The sequence below is a fragment of the Hemitrygon akajei genome, unplaced genomic scaffold (assembly GCF_048418815.1).
Source record: "Hemitrygon akajei unplaced genomic scaffold, sHemAka1.3 Scf000057, whole genome shotgun sequence".
NCBI classification, from domain to species: Eukaryota; Metazoa; Chordata; class Chondrichthyes; order Myliobatiformes; family Dasyatidae; genus Hemitrygon; species Hemitrygon akajei.
The window spans coordinates 4144911-4153499 of record NW_027331943.1 but is presented as its reverse complement, the minus strand read 5'-3'; positions in this window follow the sequence as shown (position 1 = coordinate 4153499).

Below are 8589 nucleotides of genomic sequence, written 5' to 3'. Positions count from 1 at the left end.
ATGAAATGGACCTGTTTTAACCTGGAAATGAAAATGGCTGTGATAGTTTGTAGGCCTCCGTTAGAGTCTCTGCAAGTCTCCCCTCTCCACACCACCGATGTTGTCCAAGGGAAGGGCATTAGGACCCATACAGCTTGGCACCGGTGTCGTCGCTCAAGGACACACAGGCAACCTCTGCCAATGCTCGAACTAGCAACCTTCAGATCACTAGACCAACGCCTTAACCACTTGGCCACGCGCCAACACATGTGATAGTAGAACAGTAAAGAGAGCACAACGTTTCCCTGTCAATTATCCTGGTACCAATTTGTCTGTTATTGCTGGAAATGTGTTCAGTACAGTTGTTGCTAACAAGGTTTACATGAATAATCTCAGGAATGATCGGTGTTATGTATGAGGAGCATTTGATGGTTCTGGACCTGTGCTCGATGGAGTTCAGAGGGACGGTGGGGGTTGTGGAGGGATGTATGGTTAAGTAAACCTACCGAATGCTGAAAAGCCTGGATACAGTGGACATGGAGAGGATGTTTCCATTAGATGCAGAGTCTGTGATAATAGACAATAGGTGCAGGAGTAGGCCATTCGGCCCTTCTAGCCAGCACCGCCATTCACTGTGATCATGGCTGATCATACACAATCAGTACCCTGTTCCTGCCCTCGCTCCATATCCCTTGACCCCGCTATCTATAAGAGCTCTATCTAACTCTCTCTTGAATGCATCCAGAGACTTGGCCTCCACTGCCTTCTGGGACAGAGCATTCCACATATCCACCACTCTCTGGGTGAAAATGTTTTTCCGCATCTCAGTTCTAAATAGCCTACCCCTTATTCTTAAACTGTGGCCTCTAGTTCTGGACTCACCCATCAGCGGGAACATGCTTCCTGCCTCCAGCGTGTCCAGTCCCTTAATAATCTTATATGTCTCAATCAGATCCCCACTCATCCTTCTAAATTCCAGTGTATACAAGCCCAGTCGTTCCAATCTTTCAACATATGACAGTCCTGCCATTCCGGGAATTAACCTTGTGAACCTACGCTGCACTCCCTCAATAGCAAGAATGTCCTTCCTCAAATTTGGAGACCAAAACTGCACACAATACTCCAGATGGGGTCTCACCAGGGCCCTGTACAGCTGCAGAAGGACCTCTTTACTCCTATACTCAATTTCTCTTGTTATAAAGGCCAGCATGCCATTAGCTTCCTTCACTGTGTTGGGCTTGAAATTCTGCCCTGTGTTCGTTTAGGAAGAGAGACAACCAACACCGGAATATTACAAAACTTGGGTTTATTGCAGAATCCGTAACTGGCACAGCGAATCCACGGAGTCGCTGGAGAAGGCGCGTTCCGACTTCCCCTTACAATCTGCTCTTATTTATACCCCTTTTCCCCCCAGCACAGCCCCCCGCTACATATTAGGTAATATTGGGCACTTGTGTCCATGTTATTGGCCCGATGCCATACACTCACGAGTTACCTGTTTCTTTTGTTTACTGAATCGCGTGACACTAGTAGTTTCGGTGTAGCGGAGTCCCCAGTTTCGCTTCCCCCCCCTCCCTCGCATTCCGGTCTCCTAATATTACGTGAGCCACTCCTGACCTGTAATGGCAGTCTCGAATTAACCCTAACATTAACCCTAACAACTGCCTGCTGTACCTGCATGCTTGCTTTCATTGACTGATGTACAAGAACACCTAGATCTCGTTGTACTTCCCCTTTTCCTAACTTGGCTCCATTTAGATAGTAATCTGCCTTCCTGTTCTTGCCAGCAAACTGGATTACCTCACATTTATCCACATTAAACTGCATGCTTTGCTTTGATCTTTGACAGCACGGTCTCAGAATAAAGATGCTTCCCCTTAAAACTCAGATGAGAAAATTTTTTTGGCGAAAAGATGTCTGATCTGTGTAATTTGTTGCCACAGAGGTTGGTTGAGGCTGCCATTTGGGTATATTTATGACAGAGATTAATAAACTCATGATTGCTAAGTAGCTTCAGGATTACAGGAGGAAGACAGGAATATGGTGTTGGAATAAAAATCAGCCATGGTTGAATGGTGGGCAGACCAGATGAATCGAATCACCTAATTCTGTTCCTGTGTCTTATGTCTTACCATGACTGAATGATGGCTCCTTCTTATCCCATGTTGTCTGTGACATGTGAGTGACAATAAAAGATTGTTCACTGAGATCATTAGATCTGCCTTCAGTGTTTAAATTTCGGTGAGTTTTGTTCTTAGTAACATTAAGCAGAAATGTTTAGTTTTCCTTTTCATTATTAATGTGTTTCATTGTCTCTCTGGTTAAAGTTGGACCTGTGGTGAGAGATTTATTTGAAAAAAAACCCCAACTGGAGGCAAACCACGACTGAAGACGAGAGAACAGCAACAAGTGAACCAGCCCGAGGATTGAGAGCACCGACGAGAGGACCCATCTGACTCGGAGTTTCCATTGATTCAGTCAGGAGAAAGTTTGGTGAGTCTCATTTACTTAAACACTGGTCCTTTAGACATTACATACCTGCACAAAGGAAGGTAGGAAATAGCTGGGAGTGAGACTGAATGTGCCCAGAAGAACCAGTTATGCCTGTGTCAGACCCAGTTACAATCACTCCAGGTCTGGTAATGTGCTTCCGGCAGCCCAGCCCTTTGAAACCACTCCCATTCCCTCACAGTGGTTACTCAGTTCAAGATCTTGCATCTTCTGATGTAGCTTTTGGTCAGTTCTGAGTGGGGAGAGGGAAAGAGAGGGGAGTGTTTATGCTGACTGTCTTTCAAAAACAGTATTTGTTTGAACTTGCTGCAAACTCTCTACCCATACCCTGTACTTTCTCAACCAGATTATTGACATAGATGACAAGTAGCAATGGGCGTAACCTCAGGAAACGTCAGTAAGCACGGGACTCGAGTCCAAGAAACAGCCTCTCACCATCACCCTCTGCTTCCTACCGCCCAGCCATTCCCAGACTCTGGGGCTCTGTAACAGGAAGGTAAGTCAGTGATTAAGATGAAGAGAGAATTGTGGCCTCCTGAAAGGACACGCGAGCTGAGCTGTCTGATTCATTGGACCAGATCCACCCTCGTTGACAACGTAATTTACCCCTTGCCCATCCACCCAGGTCATGTTACTTCCGATCACCCAAAGTACCCCAACCACCTTGTGTCCCACCAGTAGCCCCACACCGTTCTGACCATTCACCCCACACCGACATATAGACAGGTCCCCTTCACCCAGGTCCACCCTCCCAGCTTGGGGAACCAGAGCAAACTGATCCAGCAATCTCAACTCAGTGCAAAACTAAAACCAGGGATGCAAGACTGGAGAGCCTGGAGCCTCCAGCTGTCCGGCTTGGTCCCGGCCCTTTCCCACTGCAACCGGCCCTCGATATACACAAACCCGAGATTAACACCTTCCTCACCGCCACCTGAACAGGAGAAACACCAGCATCAGCTGGGGTTGAGTTGCAGTTGGTCCCCGTATGTGTTAAAACTCCCCGCTGTCGGATATGGAGACCAGAATCGTATGCGGTAAAACCACATAACAATTACGGCATGGAAACAGGCCATCTTGGCCCCTCTAGTCCGTGCCGAACGCTTATCCTCACCTAGCCCCACTTACCTGCACTCAGCCCATAACCCTCCATTCCTTTCCTGTAAATCTACCCATCCAATTTTTTTTAAATGATAAAATCGAACCTGCCTATGCCACTTCCACTGGAAGCTCGTTCCACACAGTTACCACTCTCTGAGTAAAGAAGTTACCCCTTGTGTTACCCCTAAACTTTTGCCCCTTAACACTCACCTCATGTCCTCTTGTTTGAATCTCCCCTACACTCAATGGAAAAAGCCTATCCACGTCAACTCGATCTATCCCCATCATAATTTTAAATACCTCTATCAAGACCCCCCTCAACCTTCTACGCTCCAAGGAATAAAGACCTAACTTGTTCAACCTTTCTCTGTAACTTAGGTGCTGAATCCCAGGTAACATTCTAGTAAATCTCTGTACTCTGTTGACATCTTTCCTATAATTCGGTGACCAGAACTGTACACAATACTCCAAATCTGGCCTTAACAATGCCTTGTACAATTTTAACTTTACATCCCAACTCCTGTACTCAATGCTCTGATTTATAAAGGAGAGCATACCAAAAGCTTTCTTCACCACCACATGAGATTCCACCTTCAGGGAAATATACACCATTATTCCTAGATTTCCTCACACTGTCTACAAGCTTTCTCTATTTGTGAACTAACCTCCTCTCTCCTAGTCTCTTCAAATTGATTCCCACCCCCCCCCCCCCCAACCATTCTAGTTTAAAGTCTCCCCAGTAGCCTTCACAGATCTCCCCACCAGGATATTTGTCCCCCTAGGTTTCAAGTGTAACCCGTCCTTTTTGTACAGGTCACACCTGCCCCAAAAGAGGTCCCAATGATCCAGAATCTTGAATCCCTGCCCCCTGCTCCAATCCCTCAGCCACGCATTTATCCTCCACCTCATTCCATTACTACTGTCACTGCCGCGTGGCACAGGCAGTAATCCCGAGATTACTACCTTTGCGGACCTTCTTCTCAACTCCCTTCCTAACTCCCTATATTCTCCTTTCAGGACCTCTTCCCTTTTCCTAACTATGTCATTGGTACCTATATGTACCACGACCTCTGGCTCCTCACCCTCCCACTTCAGGATGTCATGGACGGGATCAGAAACATCCAGGACCCTGGCACCTGGGAGGCAAACTACCATCCGGGTCTCCTGACTGCATACACAGAATCGCCTATCTGACTCCCTAACTATTGAGTCCACTATTGCTACTGCCTTCCTCTTCCTTTCCCTACCCTTCTGAGCTACAGGGCCGGACTCTGTGCCGGAGGCATGGCCGCTGTTGTTTCCCCCAGGTAGGCTGGCTCCCCCCCCCCCCCAACAGTACTCAAACAGGAGTACTTATTGTCAAGGGGTACAGCGACAGGGGTACTCTCTAGTACCTTACTCTTCCCCTTCCCCCTCTTAACCGTGACCCACCTGTCTGCCTCTCATGGCCCCAGTGTGACCACCTGCCTGTAACTCCTCTCCATCAACTCCTCACTCTCCCTGACCAGACGAAGGTCATCGAGCTGCAGCTCCAGTTCCCTGGCACAGTCCCTTAGGAGCTGCAGCTCGGCGCACCTGGCGCAGATGTGAACGTCCGGGAGGCTGGGAGACTCCAGGACCTCCCACATCCGACACCGAGAACAGCAAGCTGCCCTCACACTCATAATTCCCAGCATGGAACCATAATCCCACGGTGGATTTGTTCGGTGACTGGTGAACATACATGATTAATGACCCTGCAACTGGGGACTGAATAAATAGTTAGTCTAACAATTCTAATCATACATACCATCTCCTTGCCTTTCTTGCTTCCTCACCGCCTCTCTCGTCTCTCTTCATCTCCTCACTCTCTCATACCTCTCTTCATTTCTCTCACACTCTCTCCCCTCTATCCATCTGTTTCTCTTACTCTTCCATTCTCTCTCCCATCCCACAATCCCTATCCCTACCCTGTCACCCGCCACCTCACTCTCAATCTCTTTCACCCTCTGTCTTCCCCTCTCCATCTCCTCCTCTCTCACAAACTTGTCTCTCTCACTCACCTCCGCCACTCTGTAACCGCCTCCATTTCCAGCTCTCAAGCTCTCTATCTCTCTCCCTACATCCCACCCTCCCCCCTCTCTCAAACACTCTCCCTGCTGGCTCCCGTATCCTACATTGTCTTCCCCTCTTTCCCACCCTCTAAATCTACCACTCACCCCACGCGTTCTCCCTCTTCGCTCCCTGTCAGTCCCACTCCTCCTCCTCCTCCTCACCCTCTCTCCCGTCACACCCCGCACTCTCCACCCCATCCCATACAGTGGTATGCAAATGGTTAGGCACCACTGGTCAAACTTCCTGTTACTGTGAATAGTTAAGTGAGTAGAGGGTGAACAGGTCTCCAAAAGTCATAAAATTAAAGACAAAACATGCTTTTCAACATTTTAAGCAAGAGTAGTGCATTATTAAAAACACAAAATGCTGGCAGAACTCAGCAGGCCAGACAGCATCTATGGGAGGAGGTAGTGACAACATTTCGGGCCTGAATTAGCTTGTTAGGACAATGGCTTGTTCACAGTCATTGTTAGGACAGGCAAATTGCAAATTGCAAAGCTTTATAAATACCCTGACTCCTCAAACCTTGTCCCAACAATCAGCAGCCATGGGCTCCTCTAAGCAGCTGCCTAGCACTCTGCAAGTTAAAATAATGGATGCCCACATAGCAGGAGAAGGCTATAAGAATATAGCAAAGTGTTTTCAGGTAGCCGTTTCCTCAGTTCGTAATGTATTTAAGAAATGACAGTTAACAGGAACAGTGGAGGTCAAGTTGATGTCTGGAAGGCCAAGAAAACTTTCCAAGAAAGTTTACTAGAAAGGCAAATCAAAACCCCCATTTGACTGTAAAAATACCTTCAGGAAGATTTAGCAGCCTCTGGAGTGGTGGTGCACTGTTCTACTGTGCAGCGACACCTGCACAAATATGACCTTCATGTAAGAGTCATCAGAAGAAAACCTTTCCTGCGTCCTCACCACAAAATTCAGCATTAGAGCTTTTTCTGACATTGAGGGAGAGGTTGTTTTCTTGACACCAGACAGATGTTGTTCAGAGCTCAGATAGAGTCAGCAACCAAATGCTTGAGCATGGTGCGATGAATGTGTTGAGCTGTGAAAATCACGATGCAAGAAGCATCGTAGGATAGCCAGATGAGCCCAGGGCATGGAATTATGATATCGTAGGCATTACTGGGAATTGGTTGCACCCAACAGTCTGAGGGATGTAGAGGAACAAATTTGTAGAGAGTTCACAGACTACACCAAGAAACAATAGTTGATATAGTAAGTGATTTTAACTTTCCATATATTGACTGGGACTCTCATACTGTAAAAGGACTAGATGAGGTAGAGTTTGTCAAATGAGCCTTAATCAGTATGTAAAACATCCGGCGTAGAAGTGTGCAATAAGCTGTTGGGAAACGATCCAGGGCTGGTGACAGAAATTAGTGTATGGGAACACTTAGTGTATAGTGATCATAATGGCATGAGATTCCAAGTAAGTACGGAAAAACAGAGGCCTGGACCTCTCTTGAGATTCTAAATTGGAGAAAGATCAATTTTTATGGTATTTGCAAGGATTTGACAAGTGTGGACTGGGACAGGCTGTTTTCTGGCAAAGGAGTACTTGGTAAGTGGGGGTTCTTCAGAAGTGAAATTTTGAGGGTGTAGTGTTTGTATGTGTTTACCAAAATAAAAGTTGAAAGGTAACTGGTGCAGGGAACCTTTGTTTTCAAGAGATATCGAGGCCCTGGATATTTTGTTCCTCTAAATTCCTCAGGCTGTTGGGTGCTACCAAGACACATTAAAGACTACAATATCATATTTCCACACCCTGAGCTCATCTGACTTTCTTTAGTTGTCTTCTGTTGGTTTCTAAAAGCTTCCCAATAGTTTTTGCTCTATTATTTGTCCTCTCTTTGGCTTTTATGTTGACTTTGGCTTCTCATTTCAGCCATGGTTGTGTCCTCCTACCTTTCCATTTCTTCCACTTCTTTGGGATGTGTCTATCACTCAGCTCCCGAGTTGCTCCCAGAAACTCCAGCCATTGCTGCTCTGTCGTCACTCCTACCAGACTCCCCTTCCAGTCAGGTTTGGCCAGCTTCTCTGTCACAGAAACATGGAGAAGGTCAGAACTGAAACATGCCCACTCTGGACGATCAGAATAGTAATCTATACGGGAGACAAAATAGATGGGGGAGGTTTTAAATAGTAGTTTTGCATCTGTATTTTCTCAGGAGATGGACACCGAGTCGATACAGTTGAGGCAAGGCAGCATCAACTTCAGGGACCCTGGACAAATTACAGAGGTGTAGGTGTTTACTGTCTTAAGGCAAATTAGCGTGGATTAATCCCCAGGGCCTGACAAGTTGTTCCCTAGGACCCTGCGGAAGACAAGTGCAAAAATTGTCGGGGTCCAAGCAGAGATATTGAAATAATCCTTAGTGACAGGTGAGGTACTGGAGGATTGGAGGACAGACCATGTTGTTCCACTGTTCGAGAGGGGCTCTACGGAGAAACGAGAAAATGTTACGTTAGTGAGCTTGACATCAGTAGTGGGAAAGTTATTAGAACATATGTGCAGCAACCGGATATATAAGTATTTGGATCGATGTGGACTGATTAAGGATAGAGAGCATGGCTTTGTGCATGGTAGGTCGTGTCTAACCAGTCTTATAGAGTCTCTCGAGGAAGTTATCAGGGAAGTGGATGAAGGCAAGGCAGCTGATGTCAAGAAGGCTCAGTCATTCAGCATTCAAGATGAGATAGTAAATTGGATGAGACACTGTCTTTGGGAGAAGCCAGAGTGTGGTAGCAGATGGTTGCTTCTCTGACTGGAGGCCTGTGTCTAGTGGTTGCCACAGGGATCAGTGCTGGATCTGTTGTTATTTGTCATCTATATCAGTAATCTGGATGATAAGATGGTTAATGATCAGCAAATTTGTGGATGAAACCGAGACTGGGGATTCA